Consider the following 14,257-nt stretch of genomic DNA (forward strand, 5'->3'; position numbering starts at 1 on the left):
GACAGCTGTTGTGGAAAACAGTATGGAGATTCCTCATACGACAGGAAGCAGGAGGGAGGATGGCAGCATGAGTGGGAGGGTAGGGTGGGAAGTAGCACTATGCTCCTAAATCTGTATTTATGAAATACATGAAATTATTTACCTTATATAACTAGAAAATTATTTAAAAATTGACTCCAGAGTTAAAAATCTGCTATATTTTTTTGAAGTCCAATTTTCAAAAACACAAATATAAGATGAAATAGGAAAATTCCTATATAATTTAATAAGTTGAACAAATTTTTGGAAATCCAAACCAACCGATCAAGAAAAATGTTCCACAAGGAAAAATCTGGGTCCAGACTTATGGAACATTATACACTTCTAAGAGAAAAATAAATAAATAAATAAATAAATAAATAAATAGAAAACCACTGAATTTCCCTGACTTGTTCCAAGTGGACATACACAAAAGGTTTTTGAATCTGTTTTGGGAAGCTAGTGTTACACATATGATGCAAACGAGACCAGGGTATACAATGAAAATGAAATCAAAAAGCATGTCTTTCATAAACTGAGGTACATATATGTAAGCAAAATATGATTATATGAGTTCAATCATCTAGGAAAGCATACCAGATCAAGAACAAATGAGCTACACTAAAAATTGAAGATTTTTAGCATTCTCAAATAAATCCTATCAATCATCCAGAAAGGTGAAAAATATGAGAAATTACATGACCACTTAAATACTAAAAAGCATTTAATAAAATTCAATATCTGACCAGAAAATAAATCTACTTGTAGCAGAACAGGAAAACACAGACTTCCTTCATGTGATCAAGATAGTCTAAAATGGAGTACAGCACACTACTTAATACAGGGCCAGTGAAAGCTTTATCCTGGGAAGAGACACGGATGTGACTGTCTTCTCTCCCCATCCCTTCAACTCTGTACTGGAGGAGTGGTCATGAAATCAACAAAAAGAAACATAAACTTTAAATATCAACTTTTAAGCAATAAAACTCAATATACATGGATGACACCATTATATGGAGAGAGAATGCACTCTAACCCCAAGCCAAATACAACCGGTAAGTGAATTTAGCAAGACTACCAGGTAGACAATCATTATAAGTCACAGCAAGAAACAGAAAACATTAAAGAACAAAAGGCAAACTAGCAAACATGTATCTACAAGAGGAATTTAAATTATGTAATATCTTCAACATTATTCAAATGCATATTAAACACACATACACGCACACAAAGGACATAACAGAGAAATGACTCCACAACATGGAGAAAGCAAAGACCCAGATGTCAATGAAGTGCCAGTAGGTCAGGAAATTCTATTTCACCTGAGTATGGCTTCAGATCACCAGGGCTGTGCAGGAACATGGAGGTGACCCCACCACTGGGGAATCTGGCAGTAGAGGAGGCGGCTTCAGACCCCAGCCCAGGTCCTCACTCCTCTCACCTGGTAACACTCCCCCACACCCACTGTGCCAGGGAGCCTACTGATTGGCTACTGCTTTATGACATCATCCATGCCCACCCGCTTTGCAAACTGTCCAACCAGGCACCCCTTGGGGGAGAGGCAAACATGTACTCTCGTGAGATTGTCATGTCACAGTCTCTTCCAGGCTGCACTGGGCAAAGTGTCCCTGCGGTGGCTCAGCTTTCTCCCCTCTGCAAAGAGGGAGCTGGAGACTTGAGAAGCAGGAAATGTGGAGAGCTTAGGGCCCAGTGTCTGAGAAGGGGGAGGTGGAATGGGTGGATCCTGCTAGGACTGACTGTCCTGGTCCCTCAACTTGGACTTGCCCATGGGGAGCTCCTGAATTCTGCAGACTCCACCAGGTGAGGGCTGGGCTGGCTCCAGAATATGGGTGACATACCCTGTCCCTGCACAGTGACTTAATCCACCAGGGAGGCAACAGGTGATGGCACAAGTATGTGGGTTCCTACCACTCATGTGGGAGACCAGCATGGAGTTCCTACCCTCAACTTGGCTGAGCCCTGGCTTTGCAGACATTTGGGGAATGACCCAGTATATGGACGATCTCTCCTTGTTCTCTGTCACTCTGCCTTTCAAATAAATAAATCTTTAAAAAGTCTAGGAAGAATTTTCTCACCAACCATCTCTTGTCCAATAGCAATGGCTGGAAGTATGTTCTGAAGTGAGACATTAACAGACAAATGGCCATCAAGGCCATGGGTACATGGTGGGGCTGCTTGTAGCAGGCAGTTCTATAATGTTTTAGGAGGAATGCTCCCTCTGGACTAAACACTCAGAGATATGCTGTGCACCCTTCCCTCCCTGCCCTTGCAGTAACCTTCAGTAATGGCTAAATGCCCCTGCCCCAGGATACTGCTTTCAAAACTGTCTGTGGCCACAGAGAAGAGGTGGCCTGGACAGTGGTCACTGAGGAGAGAGGAAAGGCTGGGAACCTCAGGGACTCCCTTCCCTGGCCTGGAGTCCCTGCTCCTGTGTTACAGGTCTGGTCTGCAGCAGAGCATGCCTGTCACCTCCCTCAGCCTGCGACACCTCTATTAACATTGCCCATGACTACGTTAGACTTGGGGAGCACAATGTACTGTCCACTATCTCAAGTCAAACTCCTAGGTTTGCTACAAAGTCATCTTCTCAGTGCATCCCTCCCAGGCCATGAGGTTGGGAAGAAATCTCCCAGCTGGTCAGAGGCTTCTGACCTGACCTGTGTTTGGTGGGGGGTGGCCTGTCCCCATCTGTGAGTGGGACCTGTTCTCTCAGCTGCAGCTCTACCGGCCCAATCCTTGGTGTCTGGAAGGATTCACCAATGAAGCCTCGGCAGTGTGTGTGTGGTGGGGGAGAGTGGTCAGGTGGCTGATGTCCCCATTAAAATGCAGTAGTGGAAACACTGTCCCCAGGTACTTCTGGGTGAGCTCTGTGCTTGCTCTGCCCTCTTCTCCAAGGACTCATCCAGGATGTACCACTTCTCCATGGGCCCCTCCGACTTTTTCTTTTTTAAAAGATTTTAATCATTTTTGAGAGATAGAGCCACAGACAGAGAGAGGGAGAGACAGAGAAGGAGATCTTCCATCTGCTGGTTCACTCCCCAGATGGCTGCAATGGCTGGAGCTGTGCCCATCCATAGCCAGGAACCAGGAGCTTCATCCAGGCCTCTCATGTGGGTGTTGGGGCCCAAGCACTTGGGCCATCTTCCACTGTTTTCCCAGGCTATAGCAGAGAGCCACATAGGAAGAGGAGCAGCTGGGACTTGGACTGGCACCCATATGCAATGCTGGTGCCACAGATGGAGAGTTAGCCTGCTATGCCACAGTGCCAGCCCCCTTTTTCTTTAAGGGGGGGTGAGGGTATGGGTAGCATAAGGCTTCAGGCTCTGCCTGTGTGCTAAGGGAAGGTAACCATAGAGGGCCAAAGGAGCTGTACCCTGGAATCCCCAGGTTCTGTGCCTGTTCCTATCTCTCTGCATCTTCTCAGGTAGTTTTCTTTCTGGTTGTGAAACATGTGTCTGTCATCTAAAGATTGTGAGTCCTGCATGAGCTGCACACACACTTTTATCTAGGGCTGACTGGTTCTGGTGTTTTTGCATTCTTCTCCTGCAGTCTCCTTGCTGCCTCAGGGAGTGCTGGCCTGTGGTCATTACAACTTTTGACTACTGGGGTCTCACCCGCAGTATTAGATAAGTACATCTCTAAAGCCATTTAAAATAATTTCTGTGTTTGGAATTGAAGAGGTTGCCATTACTGATTTGACTACATGCCTGTTTAAATGACTAACTCTGGGGCCAGCGCTGTGCCGCAGTGCGTTAAAGCCCCAGCCTGCAGTGCTGGCATCCCACATGGGTGTCAGTTCCAGTCTCAGCTGCTCCTTTTCTGATCCAGCTCTCTGCTATGTCCTGAGAAGGCAGTAGAAGATGGCCCAACTTCTTGGTCCCCTGCACCCACATGGGAGACCCAGAAGAAGCTCCTGGCTCCTGACTTCAGATGAGCTCAGCTCTGGCTGTTGCAGTCATTTGGGGAGTGAACCAGCAGAACGGAAGACCTCTCTCTCTCTCCCTCTCTCTGTAACTGTCTTTCAACTAAGTAAAATAAATCCTTAAAAAAATTAACTCCACCTTGACTTAATTATTGATTTCCCAGTTGGAAGTTAATAGAGTTTTTAGAAAGCTTTTAATAAATATAAATTTCATAGGTACAACTTCTATAATTTAACAATTCTTAACCCCAATCTCACCTTCCCACTCCCAAACTGTCCCACCTCCTACTCCCTCTCCCATCACATTCTTCATTAAGATTCATTTTTAATTATCTTTACATACAAAAGGTCAACTCTATACTAAGACTTCAACTGTTTGCACCTACGTAAACACACAAAGTATAAAGTACTGTTTGAAGACAAGTTTTACCATTAATTGCAGTAGGTTAAGCATGTGATGTTGGCATTCCACATCAGAGTACGGTTGGAGTCCCAGCTGCTCCACTTCTAATCCAGCTTCCTGTTAGTGTACCTGAGAAGGCAGAGGAAGAAGTTTCAACTGCTAGAGCCACTACACTCATGTGGGAGACTCAGATGGAATTCTGATCCCCAGCTTCATCCTGAGCAGACCTGGCTATTCTGGCCATTTTGGGAGTGAAACATTAAATGGAATATCTGTATCTTCTCCCTCCCAACCCTCAGTATAATCACCATTCAAATAGACTTTAAAATTGTTTTTGATATTCATGTACCATTTTTGCATAATATGCATTTTCCATGAAGTTTTTGAAGACTGTTACATGTATGGATTTCAAAATTGGTTGCACAAAGAAAAGGTCCTTTAATTCAATTCTGCACAAGTTTTTGAAAACCTCTCATTTTTTCTATGTTCTATAAATAATATATATTTGCATTTCTTGCAAAACATTGATTGTATTTCCTTCCTCATTTTGTCCCCAATGATATCATTCTAGTTTGATTTTCATTTTTTATCTGCACAACTGTATTCTGTCTTGCAATTTCTTCTCATTTCAGTCTATCCTATGTGAAGTGATTAGATCAAACTTCTTGGAGAACAGTTTTTATGTTGTTACTCTCCTGTACAAAAGTGGTTAAGAAAACAAAAAGAAATATTCATATTTCATTAAGAATAAAATACAAAATCTTTAGTCAGATGATTATGGATATCATAAATCCAATGGCCTGTTAACTTTTTTTTAAAAAAAGACTTATTTATTTGAAAGGCAGAGTGACAGGGAGGGAGATAAAGGGAAGGAAGAAGGGAGGAAAGGAAGGGGAAGGGGAGCGGGAAGAAAAGGGAGAGAGAGAGAGAGTGCGTATGCAACCAGGGGTTGGGGGGGTTAATCTGATGATTCACTCACCAAATGCCCAGAACAGGTGGGATTGGGTCAGGCTGAAGCAAGGAGCCAGGAATTCCATTCAGATCTTCCACATGGGTGTTAGAGACCTAAGTACTTGGGCCATCATCTGGTGCCACCCATGCACATTAATAGGAAGCTGGGTCAGAAGCAGAAGCAGAGTCCAGTCCCAGGCATTCTGATATGTGTTGTAGGCATCCCTAGTGGGAGTTTAACCCACTGCACCATAATGCCATTACTGGAAGTTTATTTGACATTTCTTTGATATTTTATGTTTCTATGGCATTTTGAATTGCTTTACCTACTGGTACTGTGATACAGCAGGTTACTCTCTCACCAGTGATGCTGGCATCCCATATGAGCACCCTCTTGAGTCTCGGGTGCTACATTTCCCATCCAGCTTCTGGCTAATGCATCTGGAAAGAAGCAGATGATCCAACTTATTGAGTCCCTGCCATCCACATGGGAAACCTGGATGGAGTTCCAGCTCCTGGGTTTGGCCTGACCCAGCCCCAGCCAATGTGACCATTTGGGGAGTAAGCCAGCAGATGGGAGATGGATCTCTCTCCCTCGCCCTGCATTTCAAATAAGTAAGTAAATCTTTAAGAAATAAATTTATTTTTCAATATGTTTCTCCTTAGCTTCTAGAATAGCATTCTCCCTTGGTGCTACTGCTATCTGTTGACTTGTCTTTCTCAGTCTCTTAATGGAGCACAACCCATCTCCCAAATGTTGATATCCTGTCACAGATGTTTGGCCTCTTCTGTTCTCTAAGTTACAGACTCTTGAGCACCTAAATAACTCTCATGCATAACCTTGCCTATACATGCCTGAGGACTCCAAAATATCAGATTTCAGGTCTGACTTAACTTTCATTTTCAAATGACTGATGAAAAAACACATCTGGAAGACAGCATTTAGCCTTGTGGTTAAGATGTTGGTGTCCCACACTGGAGTTAATGGGTGTGATTCCCAGTTCTGGCCTCTGGGAGGTAGCAGTGTGATGGCTCAAATGATTGGGTTCCCCACTCCTCAAAGACCTCTGGACATTGCGGGTATTTGAGCAGTGAACCAGAGGGTGAATACCCCTTCTCTTCCTGTCTTTTTGCCTCTCAAATTAAAACACAAAACAAACAAAAAACCCATGTCTATGTCTTCCAATAAAATGACTGACTTAATGGCTAAAAGCAGTTTCATTGTTAAATTCAGCAAAAATAATTCTTGGTTGTAAATGATATTTGAATAATGAATAATTGTAAATCAAATTTACATAATGGATTGGGAAGAGAAAGATGTGGACAATGCTTTTTACATTTCACTTTGATACTTTTTTGTCATGTAACCTTAAAAAATCCATTGTGCCTAAGTTTGATGTCCTTAAAATTATGGGCTCATCTAGTTGAGGCAGTAGTATAAAGGGAAGTGGTCAGAATCTTAGAAATCATCTTATTTCTGCCCCAAAACAGTTAAGAGACATCGGCAAGTCATTTTATCTCTCTAGTTCTTTCTCCCTTGTAACATAAGAAGGCCATCTTTCTATTTAAAGAATTTATTCTACACATTCCTATCTTAAGGTAAGATTCACATAACTGTGACACATTTTGTGACTGTCAGGTCTTCAATTCTAAAGCATTGTTAGCAGTGTAATATCAAGCTGGCACTGAAGATGAAGTGCTAAACAACATAGAACTGCCAGGGCTTATTAGGAGCTACAAAGAATCATTTGAGTTCATGAAAATGTTTAAATTTAAAAATAGAATCACTCTATTATTGTTCAGAATCAGTATAGTTACCAATTTTTTTGTTTTAATAATTGAGTATCAGTAGCTTCATTTCTGATAGTATATCCCTGGTATTGTATATTGTAATATTGTACAAAAGTATATATTATATATTGTAGTTATACAATATTTATAGACTAACTAAAATTATAGGTAGCAATATTTATTGCTTTTTTTCTTTTATTGGATTTTATCATAGCATATGTCAATAAACCTTTCTATTTCAGATTAATGACTAATGAGATTATCCACTGTTCAGCCTCATGGCTTTGACCTGGCCCACTCTGCAATGCTGTAGATATTTGAGAAGTAAACCAGAGGATGAAAGATCTCTTCCTTCTCACTCTCTCTGGCTGTAACTCTGCCTTCAAATAAATAACTAAATTTGTAAAACAAAAATATTATCCACTGCAAATTGAACATAATCAGAAGGAGAAATTCAAATTGGAAAGTATAACAATTTGGTAAAAGATAAAGGGATTTGTTATATAGGAAAGAGATTATTATGCAACCCAGAATTCTCCTAAATTGTATGGAGGAAAAGGAGCACTGGTCACTGACTCTCACCCTTACAGGTTTACTTGGCATCTCTATTTTCTGGGTTTTTAAGGCACCAATATAATTGTAAATCCAAGTTTATATCTTTAGTTATTTAGAAGGTGGTTAATCACCTTGCCACCCACCTCCAGTCACACACACACACACACACACACACACACACACAAACACACAGAGTCTGGTTAGGAATGCAATCAATCCATTGAGAAGTTTAATCTCTCTGGGCAACTTAATTTGATACTATAGCTATCAATTTTATGTAGCTTTGCTAATGTTACAGTAAAGCAGGACTGTTTTAAAATTTTATCATTTACAAAAGAAAACAGCCATGGTTTATACACATTACATTTATAATTTATCTAAATATTTTTGTATTTTCAAATCTTTGTATTTAAAAGTTGTTTTATTTTCATTGAGTTCACAAATATTTTTATTTAAGCACTGATATCTATCTGTCTTTAAACATTCTCTTTCCCTGTTTGTCTGGGTTGTGCAGACAGTATCCCCTCTGAGACCTCAATCTCTTAGTTCCTCAGTGATTCCTGAATCTTTGATGGTGCATTCCAGACAGGCTACTCATTCATTATTCTAATCAGCAGCCTCACTGACAGAATCAGCTATCTGATTCACTATGGACCTTCTTTGCCACAGGCTGGAGGAAGACAAGTGCAGTTTTATCTTATATGACTGTCTATAGGCTATCCTGCAAGCCCTGCACTGAGAGGAGTTATGGAATGTTTTTGTTCCAAGTTGGCATACCTGGTGCTATGAACTATTTCCCAATTCTTAGTTATTTCATTTCAATCTCTGGGTAATACTCATTTCATTATTTTAATTTCATTAACTAGTGAACTCATAGGAGGTAACTTTTTAAAAAAATAATTAAAAATTGTATTCAGGAAGAGTTTGCTGCTGATTAGGGTTACATGGGTTAAAGATTGATGTGACTGATTAAGATTTCTTTTTTCATGGCTTTATTGAAAATTATTTCAGGAAGCCAATCTTGCTTCTGACATTCCATCTTTTTTTTTTGAACTTTTATTTAATGAATATAAATTTCCAAAGTACAGAATATGGATTACAATGGCTTCCCCCCAATAACGTCCCTGCAACCCGCAACCCTCCCCTTATCCAATCCCTCTCCCCTTCCATTCACATCAAGATTCATTTTTGATTCTCTTTATATACAGAAGATCAGTTTAGCATACATTAAGTAAAGATTTCAACAGTTTGCTCCCACACAGAAACATAAAGTGAAAAATACTGTTTGAGTACTAGTTATAGCATTAAGTCTCAATGTACAGCACATTAAGGACAGAGATCCTACATGAGGAGCAAGTGCACAGTTACTCCTGTTGTTGACTTAACAAATTGACACTCTTGTTTATGGCCTCAGTAATCACCCTAGGCTCTTGTCATGAGCCGCCAAGCTATGGAAGCCCCATGAGTTCACTGACTCTGATCATATGTAGACAAGGCCATGGTCAAAGTGGAAGTTCTCTCCTCCCTTCAGAGAAAGGTACCTCCTTCTTTGATGATGCATTCTTTCCACTGGGATCTCACTCACGGAGATCTTTCATTTAGGTTTTTTTTTTTTTTCCCCCAGAGTGTCTTGGCTTTCCATGCCTGAAATACTCATGGGCATTTCAGCCGGATCCGCATGCCTTAAGGGCTGATTATGAGGCCAGAGTGCTGTTAGGACATTTGCCATTCTATGGGTCTACTGTGTATCTCACTTCCCATGTTGGATCATTCTCTCCCTTTTTTATTCTATCAGCTAGTATTTGCAGACACTATTCTTGTTTATGTGATCCCTTTGGTTCTTAGTCCTATCATTACGATCAATTGTGAACAGAAATTGATCACTGGGACTAGTGAGATGGCATTGGTACATGCCACCTCGATGGGATTGAATTGGAATCCCCTGGTATGTTTCTAACTCTACCGTTTGAGGTAAGTCAGCTTGAGCATGTCCCGAATTGCACATCTCTTCCCTCTCTTATTCCCACTCTTACATTTAACAGTGATCACTTTTCAGTTAAGTTTCAGCACTTAAGAAGAATTGTGTATTGATTACAGTATTCAACCAAAAGTATTAAGTAGAACAAACAAAAAAAATACTAAGAGGGATAACATATTAAGCTGCTCATCAACAGTCAGGGTGAGGGTTGATCAAGTCACCGTTTCTCATAGTGTTCCTTTCACTTTAACAGGTTTCCTTTTTGGTGCTCAGTTAGTTGTCACCTATCAAGGAGAACAAGTGGTATTTGTCCCTTTGGGATTGGCTTATTTCACTCAACATAATGTTTTCCAAATTCCTAACAGGGATCACTTTTCAGTTATAATTTAAACACCTAAGAATAATTGTGTGTTAATAACAGAGTTCAACCAATGGTACTAGAACAAAAAAAAATACTAAAATGGATAAAGTATTACATTGCACATCAACCATTAGGACAAGAGCTGATCAAGTCACTGTTTCTCATAGTGACCATTTCATTTCACTTCAATAAGTTTCCCCTTTGGTGCTCAGTCATTGCAGGATCACTAAATCAATCTTGTTTTAGTGTGCTACTATGCAGACTGTTCCAGGATGTGCTTCCTTGACTCAGGGTTGAGCTGAGAAGTGGAGCAGGGGAGTAACATTGTTATTATTTGACTTGGAAGCCTTATGTCATTCATTAGAACAGTAGGGAGGTAGCAGCATGCATGTCATCTTTGCCAGCTAATGTGTGAAATGGGAAAAGTGTGCATACGTTTTGTTGCCTAAGCTTAGGTTAGTATTCATGGATAAATTAGAAAAAATTAGTAACGAAGCCAGGAAGTGATTAACAGTGTTTTAGTAATCCAAGAATATTTTCCTAATCAAAATAGAAATACATGGATAATCTTTGGTAAGTCCTAATATATACCATTTCTCCATGGGATAGACTCTACATTTGTTCATTTACAGAACTCTATTGGTCATCAAACTTGTGCTCTTTATTGTGCTTAACATTGGGCATGAAAAGAAAATTAAGGTCAATTTTATATTTGTTGAGGAATTCACAGCCTGTGAAAGTATAGATGTAAACTGGAATGTAACATGGCAGTGGGTGGATTTTTCCTTCTGCCTCACCACTTTATATCAAGGTGACAAAGACCCACATCCTTGTGGAGTGCAAGGCTTGCCTTCCTGGGCCATTGCAGAGATTTCCAGTGGAGCACATTGATGCAGAGCTACGCTGGACAACTGAAAGCCCATACGCAAGCGATGAGCTGAAGGGCTAACTTTCCTTCTCAATCAGAGTGATGGGTGGTATGTTCTGGAGTTGAAGGAAGGTCTGAGGACTGGGGTTCCCTGGGCAACAGCCTTGAATTGTGATGGACGGCTCCCTTCCCTCTTAAAGGCATCACTCTGGGAGGCCAGCACTCCAGCATAGCAGGTTAAGGCATGGCCTGCAGTGCTGGCATTCCAGATGGGCACTGGTTTAAGTCTTGACTGCTCCACTGCCAATCCAGCTCCCTGTTAATGAGCCTGGGAGGCAGCAGAGGATGGCCCCATTCCCTGAGTTCCTGCACTCATGTGGGAGACCTGGAAAAATCTCCTGGCCTCAGCCTAGCCTAGCCCTGGTCATTGCGGCCTTTTGGAGAGTGACCAATTAGATGGAAGATCTCTCTCTCTTCTCTCTCTCTCTCTCCTATCTCTCTCTGTCTCCTTTGTCTCTGTACTTATGCCTTCTAAATGAATAAATGAATCTTTACAAAAAGCCACCACCCTGTCTCTGGTTATAGTTTCCCTTCTCCAAGTTGCCTTGCTGAGGTTGGAAGTTAGAAGAGCTAATGTGTGCTCTAAAGAAAGGGCTGAACCAATCATTTACTCTTGGATATAATTATGTGTTGCTTCCTTTGGATCTTCTTTAATTTTTTTTTTCTCTTAGATAGTAGTCCTGAGCCATAGGCTACTATGACTATCTGATGATTCAGATATGCTGAAATGCATAAATGAAAATGCAGGATTAAAAAAGAAACCAATTTGTTGAAATATGGTAATCAAAATATTAAAAAGAAAAAAAAAGGGTAGAGAAGATGTTCACTTCCTGGGAGATGGAATACACACACTTTTCCCTATTTCTTCCCTTTGAATACAACTAAAATGTTTGTACGTTATGGAGGAAACAAACATAAAAAGTCTGAAATGTAGGAGCCGGCATTGTGTTATAGTGGGTTAAGCTGCCTCCTGCAATGCCGGCATCCCATCTGGAAACTAGTTGGTGTTCCAGCTGCTTCTTATCCAGTTCCCTACCAATGTGCCTGGGAGAGCAGCAGAGGATGGTTAAAATGCTTGGGTCCCCACCACATACAAGGGAGACGTTGAAGATGTTTCCATCTCCTGGCTTCAGTCTGGCCCATCCCCGAGTGTTGTGGCCATTTGGAGAGTGACCCAATGGATGCTTCTCTCTCTCTTCCTCTTTCTGTAACCATTTTTCAAATTAAAAAATAAATCTTTAAAAAAAAGATGAAATGTAGAAAGATGTAGGACAAACAACCAGAGACTAGATCCAAGGAATGAGATGAGATGGTGGAAAGTTCTCTAGCTTGTCCTTTTGCCTAATATATGTCACACTTGGGCCCCAACAACTGGTAATCCAGAAATGGCAGGAGAAAGACAAAAAATGTCCCAACAAAAGCTCTGTTTCCTAAGCCAAATGATCAGGAAAGGAGCAGCCTCACAAGACAGATCTGCTTAGGGTTGTCTCTCCCTGTTGGGTGTCAACATAAGCCAGCAGAGAACATGGACTTATCTCCAATCTGAGAACAAAGCAGGACTGCTTCTATAGAAAAAGCACATCCCAAACCAGCTGCAACATGTTTGGCAAAATAGGATGTAGGTTCTCATCATAATTACTCACTCAGACTCAGAAAAGCACTTGTCATACCAAGAACCAGGAAAATCTCAACTTGCATGAACCCAATAAGTAGATACCAACAATGAGAAAGCAGAGATGTTAGAATTATCTGACAGGGTTTAAGGCAACAATTATACACTTGACTGCCTATATTTGCAAAAGAAATGATTGTCTTTATAAAGCAAAACAAATTCAAGAATCAGCAAAAATAAAATCCTGAAACCAATAAATCCAATGAGGTCTTAGAGTTCAAGATAAACAAGCAAATTCAGTAGTATTTGTATAAAATAGCAATGAATTACAGGCAACAAAATGAAAACTCTAATGCAACTGTAACCACTCAAATGAAGGAAAAGGGTCAACATTATGGCATAGTGGGTTAAGTTGCTGTGGGTGGTACTGACATCTCATATGGTCAATGGTTTGGCTTCCAGCTGCTCTACTTCCAATCTAGCTCCCTAATATGTCTTGGAAAGCAGAAGACGGCCCAAGTCCCTGGGTCCTTGCACCCATGTGGGAGACCCAGATGAAGCTGTTGTCTCCTAGTGTCCTTCAACCCAGCCCAGCCTTGGTGGATGTGACCATTTGGAATAAGGAAGAGGGAGATAGGGAAGAAAGGGAGGATGAGATGTATCACTATGTTCTTAAGATTGTATATATGAAATACATCAAATCTGTTCCTGTTACATATATAAATTCTAAAAAGAAAGAAACCAATGACTCCAAATTTTAAAATATCACATATTATATTTTGGTTAGATTGTTTCTATAGGCAAAAATTGTTCTGGAACTAAGAGAAAGTTGTGACCTAGCTAAAATAACTTTTACATTTATCCTATTCAAAGAGGATTTGTTATTAAAAGGCAGAGCCTGTAGTTTATTCAGTCAATACAAATTCATGGAGCATATAGAATGTGCCTTCCCAGGCAATCAAGTCTCCCATTTGCCTCATCACTTAGTTTGTTTTTCTTGCAAGCATTTGTCATAATCTAGAACTACCTTGTTGCTTTATTAGGTAAGTTGTTCTTGACATTTGAACCCACAAGATTGTACATTCCACATGGGTGGGAATTTCTTTTATTCCTCTGGGTGTCAGTAGGGCCTTGTTTGAGTAGGCAGTCGATGAGTATATTTTGAATGTGAGCTTGGGCCAGAGATTAATGAACTATTGTGCCTTAAGAAGATGAGCTGGATCTTGAAGAATGGATCAGATAAGGGAAGATTAAAGGAAAGGGGAACAATCCAGACAGAAGGTCATCAAGAGTAAAATCTTAATGGCTTTTATAGCAGTATTTGCTGCCCTCCCAATTAGAATAAACAGCAAAAACATTGAAGCTATGATTTTATATTAGATACTTTTGGGGAAAAAATAAAGTTGTCAGGGTAGGGACAGACTCTAAGGAACATTCAAAGCCAGACAGGATTTTGGAGCTGGAAGTGTTTTTAGGGATCCAGTCAACTCCCTTAGAGTGAAGTAACTGAGGAACTAAGGGGTGATAGTCACCTGGTTAACCAGAAAGTTAATTCTGTACGATCAGAATCTTATTCATTAACTTAAATCCAGTGCTCTAAGGTAATTCAGAAATATTTTAATAGAGAATAACATATGGTAAAATGGTGTTTATGGAAAGAAACCTGGGGCTGGTGCTGTGATGTAGTGGGGAAAGCTACCACCTGCAGTGCTGGAAT

The sequence above is a fragment of the Oryctolagus cuniculus genome, unplaced genomic scaffold, assembly GCF_964237555.1.
Source record: "Oryctolagus cuniculus unplaced genomic scaffold, mOryCun1.1 SCAFFOLD_81, whole genome shotgun sequence".
NCBI lineage: Eukaryota > Metazoa > Chordata > Mammalia > Lagomorpha > Leporidae > Oryctolagus > Oryctolagus cuniculus.